The following is a 13,980-nucleotide window of genomic DNA, read 5'->3' as shown; positions in this document are numbered from 1 at the left end:
GTCTCTGTGTGGGTGAAGTCCCTGTCACCTCCTGTCAAGCAGAGACTCTTACAGACCCCTGGCCCTACACTATAATATGGAAGCTAAGGCTCTCTACATCCAACACAATGGATAAAATAAGATACAGAACAAATGCCTCATCCATAGAATTCAGCTCGCTCTTTAGCACCTCTTATAGCAGCCCCCAAGCTCTACACTCAGCCTGGTCATCCCTGCCCAGCCCTGGCCTGGGAATCCAAAAGAACATCATCTAAACCCCACCCCCTGGCCATTCATACAGATTGTCTTTACATGAACTTGTGGTGATGTGCCTTTCTCTCTCATCTTGAATTTATCTAAAGAGCCCCAAACATCTCAAAGCATATGAAAATGAAATTATCCAGATGTCTTTGCAGATGTTATAAATGGCCTGCAAGATGCAAATGCAAAGAAAATCTCCTCTTCTCACATGGGAGTGAGTGTCTGCAAATGAGACCAGAAAAAAAAAAAATGACCCAATGCACACTAATTCCTGATGAAAGGGATTTTTCTTTCCCCCTGTGGCTAGAATTTCACTGTTTAAAAATCTTAAATATTCAAAATTTGAATTTTCTTCAAAAATTGATATTTGGTGGTTACTTAATTGCTGTTAATTTGGTGGGGGGGGGGGGCGCTGGGGGGAGACAAGGAAGTACTTCCCTGGCAGTCTAGTAGTTAAAACTTTGCCTTCCAATTCAGGCAGTAAGGGTTCAATCCCTGGTCAGGGAGCTAAGATCCACCATGCCCCTCAGCCAAAGAAACAAAACAGAAAGCAATATTGTGACAAATTCAATAAAGAATTTAAAAATGGTCCACATCAAAAACAAAAAAATCTTTAAAAATAAACATGGAAGCATAGTGAAGTGTGGAGGAAACAAGGGGAAAAGAGTAATTATCTTCCCACTCTTTTGGGATCAATGAAGAGATGCAGTTTGCTCCTATATGCCTAGAGGCAGGGGTAGAAGGCATGAGAAGGAGAACAGGATGACAGATGAAGGAACAGAACTTCACAGAGAACCTGAAATGCCAGCGAATCATGAACATTAGAGACAGTGGGTTTGGTGGAGCTGGAGGGAGGCAGTCTTTGGAGAACACAGGGTTAGGCCTGAGTCAGGCCTGTTTGAGGATTGACTCATAGATTGTTCTGACAGGAGAGAGTGGAAGTAGGGGCCAGACCCTGTACGTCCTTGAGTTCAGCCTGAACTTTTATCTTTAAAGCCAATAGAAGCGTTCGAATTGTTCAAACAGCAGTGCGACACAATGACAGTAGAGCTTTAGGAGGATTATCTGTGTGGTAAAGAGAAGGATAAATAGAAAGGCATATGGTTCACAGATTCACCTGTCAGATTTTCACTCCATCTCCTTTCACAGAGAAGCTGAGGGCTCCAAAGCTGCTGTTCCGGTCCAGGGGTCAAGAGATGAGCACTTGCCCTCCATCTCTTCTGTATCCAGATGCTTTCTGCCCGTCGTGGGAGGAGCCACAGAGCCCATTAAATCCTCGAGCCGGCCAGGGACCCGCATCCTCATCAGCCGTTGGTGCATCCCTGCTCTGGTCTGGCTGCCAGACAAGACCTGCAGAAGCTGCCTCCCACTCCAGCCCACATTCTTCTCCTGGCTGCCCGCCACTCCCCCTGGTTCCTGGATAAAGTCACTCTGCTTCCGGTTCCTGCTGCTGCGTCCTTGAGTCTCCTGCCGGCCCAGGTTTTGGCTTGCCTGCTCGCAGTCTGCTGTGGCACAAACCTGCATCCCAGCACCAGCCATTTCTATCCTACAGCTCAGCATGGATGGGGCCTCTCCAAGGCCAGCTGGGGGTGGGGGTGGGTGGAGCTGCTTGGGGTGAGTGTCATGTGTCATGAATGGGAAAGAAAGGAGAGATGGGGGCCCTTGACCCTGAAAATCCTCCTGGCTCTTCAGGTTTTGCCTCTTGCCCTTGGATGACATTACTTGGACTGAGTGAAAAATCTCATGCTGAGAAAGATTTAATCTCTTCATCTCCTTTATTTTTCTGAAACAGAATTTCATTCCTATTTCAAACCCCCAGGCCCCTGGAGCATAGATACATTTTAGCATCTTAACTAAAATGGAACCCTCCCCACCTCACCCTAGCCAGGCTGCGCAGTTTCCTTGCCCGGGTAACAGTGGATGGGGAAATCCTCCTGCTTTCTTGCTGGCCTTTGCTAAGTTTGTGCCATCTGGTCTTTGGTCACTTGGTCATGCAGGTTGCTTCAGATCACCCTCCACCTCCATTCCTTGTCTTAAGGTCTCTATAGATCAGGCTCTTTCTCAGCTACTGCCACAACCCTCTATACCAGATCCCTGAAACTGAGTCCACAAGCACCAAGGTATACCAGGAAGCTACTTTCTCTCCAGAGTCTGGCTGCCTCAGTGGGGTCCTGCCTAGATGTGTTAGAGGGAAGAACTGACTCCATGTTGGATCTGTTTCTTTTACTTTAACCTTTGTTTCCTGAGACTTCCTTGGTGGTTCAGACGGTAAAAGCGTCTGCCTACAATGTGGGTGACCTGGGTTTGATCCCTGGGTCTGGAAGATCCCCTGGAGAAGAAAATAACAACCCATTCCAGTACTCTTGCTTGGAAAATCCCTGATCCCTGGGTCTGGAAGATCCCCTGGAGAAGAAAATAACAACCCATTCCAGTACTCTTGCTTGGAAAATCCCATGGATGGAGAAGCCTGGTAGGCTAAAATCCATGGGGTCACCAAGAGTTGGACAGGACTGAGCGGCTTCACTTTCTTTGTTCACTAAAAGGATACTGTTTATACATAATGGACCACCTGGCGGAACCCTGCCCCTCTACCTGAATGTTAAACCAAAATGCCTCAGTTCAGGGCCCTGTTCACCTTTGGATGGCTACAGGAAGGAAGAAATTAACACATCCCATCCCTGAGGCTAGCCATTCCAGGAGATATTTCCAAGATTAATGGCCTTTTAACTTTGCTTGCCCCTTCCCTGTGTTCTATAAAAAAAAAACCTGACATCCAAACCACAAGAAGATGGTTAGTTTGAGACATTAGTCTGCCATCTTCTCAGTCTGCCAGCTTTCTGAATAAAGTTGTATTCCTCGGTCCAACACCTTGTCTCTGATTCATTGGCCTGTCATGTGGCAAGCAGAGAGAGTTTGGACTTGGTAACAGATGTAGGCTACAAGTTCCCTGTGCCTTGGACTCCTCAAACCTATTTGGGGAGGACATATTTCCTTTTGGGCCACACTTTTCTCAAGGGCTGTGTCAGTTGGTCCCCTGGGAAGTGACACTAAGTCGGAGGAGTGGGGTGAGGGGAGTGTGAACTCTAGTGAAGTGTAAAGGGGGAGGAAGCAGAATGGGGCAGGAGAGCATCCACTGAAGATTTATTAAGTCCTCCCCCCGGGGAGCTTCAGAGCACATTAAAGGGGCACTGAGCCCAAATCACCAGCCCTGTCATTGATGGTTGCAGCCAACAGTGGAGGGTGTGGGCTCATCTTAGTCGCTGTGTCAGATCCTAAAGGTGGTACAGCTACAAGCTCTGTCACTGCCCTCCCCCCAGCCGAACAGCAGGTTCTTTCCAAAAGGGAGAGCCCAGCAGTGAGCTCCATATGTGCCTGCCATGCCTGAGTGCTCTTCACTTCTCCTCAGCTCCTCCTAGTCCAGGATGGGAAGTCTTATTGACCTCTGTTGGGGGAGAAACTTGCTATAAATCAGAGACTCCTAGAGTTTTTTTCTGAGCCCCTCTGAGGACAATGCTTTTGAAAACCTAAAAACCAAAAGTGGGTCTTGTTTTCTCTCTTGACATTATAAAACCCGCCCCTATAGAAAATAAACTTGGCATAGGCTAAATTAACTGTGAAGAGACCATGGGGACAAGAGACACGTGGATTTGCATTCAGGCTTTTCCAACTGGTAATTGATAAAAACTGAATGCAGATTGATCTCCTCTGAGCTTCACGCTACAACCCATCATTACAATGAAAAATATTGCCCAAAGTCCATGTCCTAGAATGGACAGCTAACTTCTTCCTTGGTGGCGTTTTGTGATAGCCACATCTGTCATGCTTGGGATATCAGAGAGGCATTGAATGGGTCCAGAGAGAGGTTAAGAAGTAGCATCACTGTGAGTGAGGCAGTCTTCTATCTTTCCCCAGAGAAATCTGCCCCACTCAGTGCTTATCATAAGAAGGAATTTACACAATCTATTCATGTGCAACGCATTTCATAGTTGAGATGTTACCTTTCAAAGAAGGTAACTTATTCTTTCAGCATATATTTATTGAATACTTAATACATGCAAGGAACTAGGATCAACTTGAAGGGATGAAAGAGACAGGATGTTTAACACAGGGAATGCTACATGTAGGCAAGCAAATTACCACCACAACTTAGAAATGGGTATCATCTGTGCTCTCATCTAATGATCATACTAAGCAATATTTGAGAGCTTCCAGAACATTTACACATTTGTCCCTGGAAACCATCCCACTCCTCACCTGTTTATCCAACAGCAAACTCCTTTCCACCCTGCAAAATCTCTCGAATGTCAATTCCTTTGTGGAGTCTTCTTTGACTGCCTACTTCATACCTCCCACCCTAGACAAACTCCCTTCTTCTCTCTGTCTTTCCCTTCCTCTTTCTTTTTGCCTCCTCCGCTTCCCTAAGAACAGTGGATAATTTTGAGCAGTTCCTACGTACAAGGGATTCTTGTTAACACTTTATAGATTATTAACTCTTTTATTTCTCACCATGGCCCCATGAGGGAGGTGCAGTGACATCTCACCGTGTATTGACACATGAGCCTAAGAAACAGACCTTGAACCATAATCTCCCATCAGACTATGCTATCCCCAGAGCACCCGTGTAAAGACATTATGCTGGGTGTCAGGGCCCTAATGGTCACCCATGGACCAGCTCAGCCTACAGTGGACTCAGCCTTAACCCCTTGGCAGGCTTCTCTGCTCCTCCCCACCTGTGTTCTGCCCACTCCTGCAGGCCCCTTTATGGGAGGAACCACAGGACAGCCAGCTCATAGCATTTCACTGGCCACCAGATGGCTCAGCTAGGACTAGCTCTGAACAGAGGCCCACTCACCATGTGCCCTGCCAGGTCCAAGATGCCTGCTGTTCTGTTCCGCTGTAGACTGAGACCACTTCTCCTCACCACCCCCTCTTTACCCATCAACAGAGCTGGGGAAAGGCACACCCAAGCAAGGAAGACCTAAGGAAGATGAGTGAAGTCCTGGGAGAAGCCACCCAGCCTAGCACACTTGGATTTGGAACCAGCTGCCTGGACTCACACCCCAGTGCCAGCCCCTACTGGTGCTTGCCCTGGACCTCTCAAAGCCTGGACCTCCTCATCCAGAACATGGGGGTGGTAATAACAGCTCCCACTTTACAAAATTGTTGAGGAAAAATGAGATACTGCCCACAAAGTGCTTTGTAAATAAGAAAGTACCTGGTATACGTGTTTGAGATACTCACATAGCTACAATATTATTAATACTTACAATAGTATACATTAAGATGTTGGTGCTCAAAGATTAAGACTTGAGTTCTGAGCCGAGTGGACCAGGGTTCAAACCTCAGCTTTGCCACTTAATAGCTGTATAACACTGGACCAGTTTAATTTCTCTGTGCCTTAGTTTAGTTTGTTCATACATAGTATTTGGGGAAGAGTAAATAGATTAACCCACTTAAAGCACTTAGAACAGTGCCAGGCACACAGTCAGCATTCCTTAAGTGCCACCCATGACTAATAAAGGAGTCAAAAGATTAGCATATCATTGTTTTAGTTTTGTGTGCTATAGCAAAATATCACAGATTGGGTGGCTTATAAACAATTGTGAGAAGTTTATTTCTCACAACTCTGGAGGCTGCAGGACTAAGATCAGGGTATCATTGAGGTCAGGTTCTGGAGGGAGCTCTCTCCCTGGCTGCAGATAGCCATTTTCTCATTGCATCCTGACAGCAGACAGCAGAAAGTTCTCTGGGGTCTCTCTTATAAGCATGCTAGTCCTCTTCATAACAGCTCCACCCTCATGATCTAATCACCACCTAAAAGCTCCCATCTCCAAACCCCATCACATCGGGTATTAGAACTTTTGCATAGGAATTTGGGGTGACATGGCATGGGGGCATGGACACAAACATTCAGTCCATTTCAACTACATTCTTCAACATTCCTTACATTATATTACATATGATTATGGTAGCTAATATTTGACAATTTACAGAGCATTCACACATTTATTTTCTGAAAGGGCCAAGGGACCCTAAAGCAAGTGACAGCTTACTACCCAAAATGAAGGGAGTTTACATGTACCTGGGCCTTGAAAGAGGAATAAGATTTGAACTGCTAGAATGAAAGGCAAAGAGAGACATGTGAATAAAACCATACAGGGGTTCTTCCAGCAGGACATGCTCTGGGAACCTCCAGCCATTGGATTGGGCTTTGGAAAGGTTCTATGTCTTGATTGTGTTACAGAATCACCTGGGGAGCTTACAAAGATACTGATGGACTTCCCTGGTGGTCCAGTGGTTAAGATTCCACACTTCCAGTTCAGGGGGCATGGGTTCTATCCTGGTTGGGGAACTAAGATCCCACACACCATTCAGAGAGGTCCCCCCCCAAAAAAATTTTAATAAAATATTGATACCCAAGTCCCACTCTGAGACATTCTGAATCATTGGTCTTGGGTGAAACCTGGATATGAATGATTTTTCAGTTTCCCTGATGAAGCTAATATGCAGTGGGTTTAAAGACCTCCAGGTTAGAGCAGTAGGCCTCAAACTTTAGCTGCATCAGTGTCATCCAGGAAGCTGGTTGAAACACACATCACTGGGCCCAGAGTTTCTGTCTGAGGCAGGGCCCAAGAATTTACATTTTCAACAAGTTCCTAGGTGATACTGCCATTGCTGGTGAGGGACCACACTTTGAGGATCACAGGGTATGTGCACAAGATGTACAAAGACAGCTTGAGACACAACTCATGCAACTGGCTTCCGGAGATCTCACTCCACAGCAGTGTCATCCTTTTGGCACCAGGCAGTGAGAATGCTCAAAGCTGAGTATTAGAGAAATGGACCTGGGAACACGTGAACAGGGGATGAAGAGGGAGGAGAATGAAGACAGAGAAGGCAGTGTGAGGGTTTAGACCAGCCAGCAGCTTACACCAGGGGAAAAGAAAGTGAAAAGTGAAATAAAGTGAAGTCACTCAGTCGTGTCTGACTCTTTGAGACCCCATGGACTGTAGCCTACCACGCTCCTCCATCCATGGGATTTTCCCAGGCAAGAGGACTAGAGTGGGTTGCCATTTCCTTCTCCAGAGGATCTTCCCGACCCAGGGATTGAACCTGGGTCACCCGCATTGTAGGCAGACGCTTTACCGTCTGAGCCACCAAGGAAGCCCAGGGGAAGGGGAAGTGCAGCCCAAAGCAGGACAGTCACCCTGAGAGTGAGGGACAGGAGGGCAACTCTAGCCACACCACTGAGATCGGATGCAGAGGACAGGGTGGCAGTGAGCACGAAGGGAAAGGACGAGACCAGCCTTTCCCAGGTCTCAAGTTGGAGAGATGAGCACTGTGGGGACAGGGGCAGGTCTGTGGGAGAGGCATGTGTCTGGCTTCCAGCACTTGCATTTGGAAACAAATTGTCCACAGGCTGTTAGGATGCAGAGTGGAGTCTGAGAATTTAAGATGCTGCCCTGAGGAGGGAAATATGAAAGCAGTGGTAAGAGGAATAGATGAAGTCCAAGGATAGTTCCTGGGGCCACCCAGCCCAGCCACCAGGGAGAAAGGGATAGAATAAAAGCCCAGAGCCACAGGAGAAGAATATTTAAGAAGAAAATATGATCAATGATTTGAAAGACTACAGGGCATTGCAATTATACCTGAAAAAAATTTTTTTAAAAAATACACAAAAACAAAACCAGCCTCATGTAAGTAAAGTATCTGGGAGAACAGACCCACTGCGGAGTCGGAGCCCGCTGTACGGGGGTCAGCCTGTATCCTGCAGGGTGCGGGGCTGGGCCCCGGACTTCCTCATGGGCAGCAGCTCGGCGGGTACACTCACTCTCCAGCAGCCCGCCCTCCAGCCCCCAAGGGACACTGAGTGTGTTGAAAGAAGGACCCCTGGGCCTGATGTTAATGTCTCCTGTCATCACTAAGCTCAGATGCTGCCTGATGTTCACCTCGGCAATGCCTGCACTGTCTTTTCCCTAAAGGCCCAGATAGGGCAGAGGACTACAGGGAGCAGAGGCGCGGGGCGTAAGGCTCACCTGTGATCCCAGGTCACACATGGGCCTCTGTGACAGGAGTCAGATGAGGGCAGATATCCGATGAGGGACTGTGTCCTCTCTGGCATCTGCAGCTAGTTCAGGCCCAGAACGGGCTCAGCCTGCTAGATGAGCAGTGGGCATCCAGGTATGTGAGGCAGGCTTGGATGAGGGCCTGGGAACCATGGAAATAACATAAGAGGCTTTGTGAACAACCACAAGCCACCAAGATTCATGGAAGCTGCAGGCACAGGCCTAGGAGAGCTCTGGAATTCTCCATCCCGCCACCTGAAATGCAAAGTGGGGACGTTGCCTACTCTCTGAATAGGGCCAGGCCACTGTTGCCACTCAGGGAGGTGGAAAACGACTTCTGTGCAAGCTTTGTCCTCCTCAGGTTGGCTTCATGGCCTCACGGTCCCTCACAGTAACTCATGGTTTCCAGTTCCATTGCTAGGAGAGAAGTAAGCAAAGCTGAGAGAGCAGAGAGGAAACATGCTCATTTCCGCTTGGCAGATGTTGCTGTTGTTGTTCAGTCGCTCACTCGTGTCCAACTCTTTGCGACCCCATGGACTGCAGCACGCCAGGCCTCCCTATCCATCACCATCTCCTGGAGCTTGCTCAAACTCATGTCCATTGAGTCAGTGATGCCATCCAACCACCTCATCCTCTGTCATCCCCTTCTCCTGCCTTCAGTGTTTACCCGGATCAGGCAGATGTGGCCTATGTTCAAGCTCTTGAATAACCACATGTAAAGGGAAATTCTGCCTGAGCCTCCTGAGGTTTTACCAAGCCAGTTCAAGTCTTTGGGTTTGCATCTCTGGAAAAAGGGCTGGAATAGACTCAAAAGATAAAATTGCAGGGACTTCCCTGGTGGCCCAGTGATTAAGAATTTGCCTTCCAATGCAGGGGGTACAGTTTCGATCACTGGTCAAGGATCAAAAGATCCCATATGCCTCATGACCAAAAACTCAAAGCATAAAACAGAAGCAATATTACAACAAATTCAATAAAGAGTTTAAAAACATCCACACCAAAAAAAAAAAGAGAGAGAGAGAGAGTATTACAGATGGTTCTAACTTACCATGGTTCAACTTGTGATCTTTGGCTTTACAACAGTACAAAAGCTATATACATTCAGTAAGAATTATACTTCAAACTTTGGATTTTAATCTTTTTCTGGGCTGGTAATTTGCAGCACCACCCTCTCTGGGGATGCTAGGCAGCATCAGGAGCCAAGCTCCCAATCAGCCGTGTGATTACAAGGGTAAACAACAGATACACTCACAAACAATTCTGTTTTTCACTTTCAGTACAACAGCCAATGAATTGCATAAGAGCTTCAACATTTTTATATAAAATTGGCTTTGCTTTAATAGAATATGTATAACTGAATCACTTTGCAGTACAGCAGAAATTAACACAGCATTGTAAATCCACTACAATATTTTTTTAAAAAGCAAAAAAAAAAAATGAAAAATAAGCTTTGCTTTAGTTGATTTTACCCAACTGTAGTCTAATGTAAGTGCTCTGAGTTTGTTTAAAGTAGGCTAGGCTAAGCTATGATGGTAGGTTAGGTGTGCATGCACGTGTGCTAAGTCACTTCAGTTGTGTCCAATTCTTTGTGACCCTGTAGATGGTAGCCCTCCAGGCTCCTCTGTCCATGGGTTCTCCTGGCAAGAATACTGGAGTGCATTGCCATTTCCTTCTCCAAGGTTAGGTGTAGTAAGTAAAGTCGCTCAGTCGTGTCTGACTCTTTGTGACCCCATGGACTGTAGCCTACCAGGCTCCTCTGTCCATGGGATTTTCCAGGCAAGAATACTGGAGTGAGCTGCCATTTCCTTCTCCAGGGGATCTTGCCAACCCAAGGATCAAACCCAGGTCTCCAGCATTGCAGACAGACGCTTTACCATCTGAGCCACTAAAGGCCTCAACTATAGGAGTAGTAAATGTATATTCAACTCAGGATATTTTCAACTTATGATGGGCTTATCAGAACATAGCCCCATGATAAGTTGAGGAAGATCTCTACTGTGACTCGCTGGAGTGGGTTGGTGTCCCCAGTTCCTTCCCCATGGTACCTCTAACAAGTTTTGCATTCAGATTCATTTGCTGGGTATTCAAAGTCCTTGCTACAGAGTAACTTGCTTCATTGGAGTTCCTCAAATGAATTTTTGCTACTGAGATACTCAAGAATAAATAATAACTGGTTTTCATGCAAAATTAGAGATTTGTGGAACATCTTATATGTGGTATCTGGCAGCAGATTCTTTACTAAAGAAATCATGCTGAGATGTAGAATATTCTTATAGGAGGATTTAGAGATGTGACAAGATTCCTTAAGTCCCAACGTTTTAAGTGGTAGGGGAGGCTCCCTGGATTCCTGGGTATGGAAAGATTCTGAGGTTTCCCACCTGCACAGGAACACAAGAAAGAGGAGCCACAGCCTATGGGTTCTATTGCCCCTGATTTCTTTATGTTAAAACAAGGGAATTGACCCCAGAAGGGTAAGTAGCTGGCTCAAGCCTCAGTGCTTCTGTGGACAATCAGGAGTTTTATGAGGCATTTGTGTATTCTGCACAGTTTTCTTGTATGAATCTTGCCTCAAAAAAAAGAAAAAAAAAAAAACCCATGAGGTGGACAAGATAGAGCAGCACCAGGAAAAACTAAATGACAGATCCAGAAGCTGCCATAGGTACTGAGGTGGTAGGTGGACGTCTGCGGAGCCCGCCAGGCAGTAGTGAGTCTAAGGGAAGACTCGGCTGGCAGAAGGGAGGGGAGGGGAAGCCAAGCCAGAGAAGGGAGCCCATGGTGTGTGCAGCCTAGCCTACTTTCTTCTTCTGCTACTGCTCCTTCGCACCTCCACCTGTATGGTTGGCACTCAGCCCACGTCTCTCCAGGGTGCTTCACAGCCCTAGCTATGGTGATTGGTGCAGAGAGAAGCACATGATCCTTCCTAAGCCAATGATCAGCAGGAATTAGCAGGAAAAGCTCTCCTTCTGCTGGGATTAAGGAGCAGGGTGAGAAGGCCCAGAGCTGCAGGTGGTTTGCACCACTGCATGCAAGGAGCCCCAAAGAGAGAAAAGCAAAGTGAAAAGATTTAGATACTCAAATTCCCGACTTGGGGCAAAACCAGCACTGACTCAACTCTACCCCTAAATTTTTTAGTTACATGAGCTAGTAAATTCCCACTTTGGTTAGGGCAGGTTGACAGCATTTCTGACACTTATGCACAGAAAGGGTTCTGACATTCACACCAGAAACAGCATAACCTTGGGTGGAGATGAGGGGAAGCAGAATCCAAAAGGGAAAGGAGCCTAGATTGCACAGGGGACAGGGGCTCCCTTCTCTGATTCGTCCCCCCTGCCCTCCCCTCTACCAGCCCAAGTCTTCCCTAGACTCACAGCCACCCTGTCGGCTCACAGATGTCCACCTACGACCTCAGTACCTGTGGCAGTTTCTCGGCCTGTCATTTAGTTTTTCCTCTTGCCACTTTATCTTCTCCACCTCACGAGGGCTTTTTGAGACAAGATTTGTACAATAAAACTATGCAAAACACACAAGTACCACATAAACCTCCTGATTGTCTGTAGAATAGAAAGCTCACTCCTGGATCTGAGAGATGACTCAACTCCTCCCACTGCATATGGATGCAGAGTAGGACTGACAGTGGCTCCTCAAACGGATGCTGGATACACAGTGAGGACCAGGACAAAAGTCTCTCTCTTCTTCCTCATGCTTTACTTTCTGAACACGATTCATGCAAACAGGTGACCCTGGCAATGGTTAGAAGCTCACAATTTAGGGTAGTAACGTAACAAGTTACATTGACTTTGATTCTCCTATAATCCTGAAAAAGAACATGGATGTGGTGAGACATAAACACAGAGCCACAATACATCAATTCCAGTCTCTAACTTCCCTTTTAGCATCACCATCCGTCATCCCTAAAATTACATCCAAACAGTGGAGCCTAGTGTAGTGATCCTCAATCTGTCTGTCCATAAGAACCACTAGTGAGTTTTATTAACACATACAAACCAGACCCTACCTTCTGGAGATTCAGATTCAGTATGTCTGTCTCAAGAACTCGTGGTCCAGGTTTAGTAAAATCAGCAGGAACACCAAGGCACATATGTTATTTGAAAAGTTTGTAACTGACTCATTGGCTCCCATTTACCCTGGACAGAGGATAAGAAGCAACATGATGAGGGTTTGACAAGTTATGAATGGAGCCATTTGGTGAGAGCAGTTGTTATTAGAGCTAAGGGGTGTCTGTCCCAGTCTCCACTTTCTCCCACCCTCTTGGAATTCCCTCTGTGCATGAATCTTTCAGAAATATGTTCTTTGATGTCAGCCTCTTCAAAAGCCCCAACCCCCAACCACTTAGTTTGAACATACATGAAACTAGATTTGCTGATGGGATTCATTGTGTGGTGTGGATGCTCCAGGTATGCCCAGCCCTGCCTCACTTACTTGGGAAAGCCAGTCCCAAATCCATACTGCTTTTGAAGGAATTGTCACTCACAACAACAAGATCACAATATATGTGGCCATTGTGTTATATTTTAGACAATAGTTTTTTCCTGAAAAAGTTTACTTATTTTACAATACCACAAGGTGGGGATGACATGAAAATTATCCCCTCAATAGGTCTTCTCAGAATTTAGCCTTAGGAAATGATGTCACTCTCCTCCTGATCTGATATGGGTCTCCTTATTAGACAGTAAAAATCAGATCTCCTAGGTTGCTCCATCTTGGATAATTTCCAAATATCCAGGGCCTGACTAAACCCTTAGGGCTTTTTTTTGTTTGTTTTTAACTGGAGGATAATTGCTTTACAGTGTTGTGTTGGTTTCTGCTGTATAACATCGTGAATCACCCATAAGTATACATGTATCCCCTCGCACCCTTCTAGATCATCACAGAGCTCCTGTGCTATATAGCAGCTTCCCACTAGTTGTCTATTTTATACATGATAGTCTGTATATGTCAATGCTACTAACCCTTAGTTTTTTGTAGCCAAATTATGTTAGGGTTTGGGCATAATTGCATTTCCCCTTCTCAGTGTAGGGTCTGATCTTTTGTTTTAATAGTCTTACTTGATACGTACTTTTTATTATAATCTATATGTAAATATTATAGATAAACAGAAGTATGTGATGTTTTATTTTTCCCAAATTCTTCAGTCAAAGAAGACCTCTGCTCTAACCTGGCCACAGACCATCCCTATTACCTTGGCCAGTTTGTTCATAACATGTGAGCTCTCAGCACCAGACAGAACCTAGCAAAGCTCTCAGGGGCTTTTTCTCTTTCCTTTTCTCCAACTCCTGTTTCCTTTCTTCCTTTGTCCAAGTTGTTAGGTTAACTTTGCTCGAGAAAAACCCTGACCAAACACCTCATTTCCCTGTGCAACCTCGAAGAGCCTCAGATCAAACAGAACAATTAACTCAGCAAACACCACCACAGCAGAACTCCCTTTTGTACCCACCAGCCCTAAGCCGAACAAACACCTCTCAGAGCATATGGAGGCAGGGAATTGCAGGCAGGGATTTTATGGGCCTCTCAGCAGGCCTGCTCTGGCTTTTTAGGAACCACACTATTTAGCATATGTCACATTTCCTTGCCACCTTGGGGCCTTGGCTGGAGACCATAGACTTGTGTACTCAAGGGACAGCGTTTGGAGTCAGGTGGGGCTGAGCCTGCTGTC

The sequence above is a fragment of the Cervus canadensis genome, chromosome 7 (genome assembly GCF_019320065.1).
Source record: "Cervus canadensis isolate Bull #8, Minnesota chromosome 7, ASM1932006v1, whole genome shotgun sequence".
NCBI lineage: Eukaryota > Metazoa > Chordata > Mammalia > Artiodactyla > Cervidae > Cervus > Cervus canadensis.
This window is presented reverse-complemented; position numbering follows the sequence as displayed.